The following is a 3,445-nucleotide window of genomic DNA, read 5'->3' on the forward strand; positions in this document are numbered from 1 at the left end:
GTGGGCCTGTGGAACTACTTATTATAAAGTTTTGGATTTTAAAAAAAGAAAACAGTTATGTCAAGTCACTGTGTTCTTCATGGTTTGGAAAAAAAAGCAACTCACTGAGTAATATATTATTTTGACATTAATTGTTCCTTAAGTGTTCATGCAAATAGTTCATTTTTACGGCTTTGAGGAGTAAAGTGTACTGAGAGTAAGAAGTTCTTAATTTGGAGTTCCCGTCGTGGTACAGTGGTTAACGAATCCGAGTAGGAACCATGAGGTTGCGGGTTCGATTCCTGCCCTTGCTCAGTGGGTTAACGATCCGGCATTGCTGTGAACTGTGGTGTAGGTCGCAGACGCGGCTCAGATCCCGCATTGCTGTGGCTCTGGTGTAGGGTGGCAGCTACAGCTCCGATTAGACCCCTAGCCTGGGAACCTCCATATGCTGCGGGAGCAGCCCAAGAAATGACAAAAAGACAAAAAAAAAAAAAAAAGAAGTTCTTAATTTGAAACAAAATGCAGAATATTTTTAATCACCTGGTCATCCATGTGTATGTGCAACAGAATGTATAACAGCATCTTATCAGATCTATAGGCTTCAGTTATTCAATTTGACATGAGACAGAAAACAAATATAATTGTTTTACTATGGCCTGTGATTACAGGTTCAATGCTCTATAGGCTCTGTAGCTATCCAAAGGTACCAGTTAATTCAGTTAGTTATGCTGTTAAGAGAAAGTATGGAAGCCAATTTATATATATGTCTGTGTGGCTAAGAGAATGTAACGAGTATGCAGATATCACAACTGAATCTGGGCCCCAATACATCAATGGAATCCGGGCCCCATGCCACAATCAGCCTTCTCAAGTGCAGCCTATATTGCCAACATTAGCATCATATGTGCTCCTCTTAGAGATGCAGATTTCAGGATCTCATCCTAAGCTTAAGCATACAAATCTCTTGGACTGGATTCCAGAATCTGCATTTTAGCAAGTAGTTCATGTGGTCCTAGTGCAAAGTCATGTCTAAGGAGCCAAAAGTCAGAGCTTAAAGGGGTTCATGAAACCAAGTAGGAAGAGTAGAAAGAGACAGGGCAGCAACTCTCCTCTGCTGGCTGAGAGACTCTTCTGACCTCAGGGCAGAGGCTACTGGGGTTCACAGAGGCTCAGATAAAAACACTTTATCTGCATGAAATGCTCCCAAAGTTGCCAGAAGATAATCCTCTCAGGTACTTGGATATTCCTTTTTCTCATGGATCAGGCTGGCTAAGAAGGCAAAGGGCACCTGGGTGGAAATTGTAAATCCTTGAGGTAATTTCCTTGTTTCTGACTATATAAATGAAATAAAATTCCATCTAAATTGACTCTAAAAAACAGTAAGGATGGGCATCAACTTTAAAAGTTGTGTCTTTTCTCATCCTTCTTGGAGACATTAAATTTAATTTTTGTTGCTCATTGAACCTCTGAATACAGCTGGTGATTCCCGAGCAAACTAATATTTCTGAGGCCCCATTATGTTCAGCCTGCAATGGTCCCTGTCCTGAAGGATAAACATCAAGTTAAATAAATGTTATTAGAGTTTCCTAAAATACAGTTGTTTATTTCAAGGGACATTTTTAGCCCATATTATACTTGAATAATAGAATTATTTTATTAAAGCAACCTTATTCAATGCCAAAATTGCATTGATTGAAACCATAAATATGAAAAAAGGCGTAAATATTAGAATTATTTAGATTATCAAAAGAAGAGAATTAAAGATGAAGTAGAAAAAGTGCATATAGAAAGGGCTAGAACATTGATGGGGAAAAATCTAATGTGTCACTTTAATGCTCTAGTTATTAATTCCTCTCCTGTGATTTCAACCTTTATAAAACAGATAAAATTCTTTCAGTTCACCCAAAAGTTTTCATGTTATGGCATCAATTACTAAATTTAAAGTCCTGGCTTAATCCTCTTGTCTCATATACATGTGTGTGTTTTAAAAGCCTCCATTATCTTTCAGGTGAAGCCGATAAGAGAAAACATGGAGACAGAAAATGAGACATTGAGCTCAGACTTCATTCTCCTGGGCCTCTTCCCTGTAATGAGACACACTGGCCTACTTGTTTCTGTTGTCCTTCTTATCATCACCATTGCCATCACAGGAAACACCACCTAGATCCTCCTCATCTGGGCAGATCCTTGCCTTCACACTTCCATGTATTTCCTGCTTAGCCAACTCTCCCTCATTGACCTGGCTTTCATCTCTAGCACAGTCCCCAAAATGTTGGTCAGCTTTTTCTCAGGGAAGAGAAATATCTCCCTGATTGACTGTGAGGCCCAGATCTTCTTCACCTTGACTCTGGGAATCACTGAGTGTCTCCTCCTGACATTCATGGTATATGACCACTATGTGGCTGTTATCCTCTCAAATACCCAATCATTATAAGCCACTGGGTCTCCCAGCTGATAGCTGTGGGGTCCTGGGTGGGAGGAGCTCTGGCATACTTTATCCACACTGCCTATGCCATGAATTTTCCTCTCTGTGGCCTTAAGAGCTCCACCACTCCTTTTGTGAGGTCAAAGCGATCCTGAAGCTGTCCTGTGAGGATATCTCTGCCCACGAGAAAGGGGTAGTAATGACCATCATTTTGGTTCTTCTTCCCACAAGCCTCATTCTGACCTCATATACCCTCATCTTCCTCTGGGTCCTGCAAATTAACTCCCCAGAGGACATGAACAAAGCCCCGGCTACTTGTTCCTCCAATCTGACTGTGGTTACCTTTTACTATGGCCCAGCCATGCTGATATACATGAGGCCTAGGTCTTTCCACACCCCTATTCTGAATCAGGCTCTCTTTATGTCTGACACAATTCTCACCCCCATGCTGAACCCCCTTATCTATAGCTTGAGGAACAGGGAAGTGGTGGGCTCAATGAGGAAGGTGCTAGGGAGATACCCCATTTCAAATTAGGTTCCCATATCCTGATGAGTAGACAGTTTGGAGTTTTCAGGTATCTCTGGGTGACTTCAGGGTCTGAGGAAATCCAGTGTGACTCTGTCCCTATTTCCTCTCTGTAAGTATTAGATTCCCTGTATCTCTGCCTCCTAATAACATCAGTTTTAAGTAACTAAATCAATGAGTTCTTTGAGCACAAAGGAACACAAAAATGACACCACTTTAAGGAAATATATATGAGGTCTAAATCACAACTTTTACCTAATCCCCTCATCTTGCTTCATTTGTGTCACCTGGAATGGAGGATATAGCAAAAACACATAAGAATATTATAGCATTCTTGGGAAGAAAATAAAGAGAACTGAGACCACACATTCAATTAGATTTTATTAGTATCAAAGTCCAATTTCCCATTAATTACAGGTTTTTAAGCAAGCATGAAATAAAGCAAGAGCAAGCACTTTCTATCATCACTTTTGCATATCTAGTTATACAACATGCCATATCTATTAACTTCC

The 3,445-nt window shown here is 40.4% G+C and overlaps 1 pseudogene; it reads left to right on the top strand.

The window, feature by feature from the left end:
• Nucleotides 1-2,011: 2,011 nt before the first annotated feature.
• LOC100738216 (olfactory receptor 2AJ1-like) lies at nt 2,012-2,942 on the top strand (annotated as a pseudogene).
• The last annotated feature ends 503 nt before the right edge of the window (nt 2,943-3,445 follow it).

The sequence above is a fragment of the Sus scrofa genome, chromosome 2, assembly GCF_054392235.1.
Source record: "Sus scrofa isolate SSC_HxYL_T2T_F1_AM1 chromosome 2, Sscrofa_HxYL_maternal_Yorkshire_Landrace_v2.0, whole genome shotgun sequence".
Lineage (NCBI taxonomy): Eukaryota > Metazoa > Chordata > Mammalia > Artiodactyla > Suidae > Sus > Sus scrofa.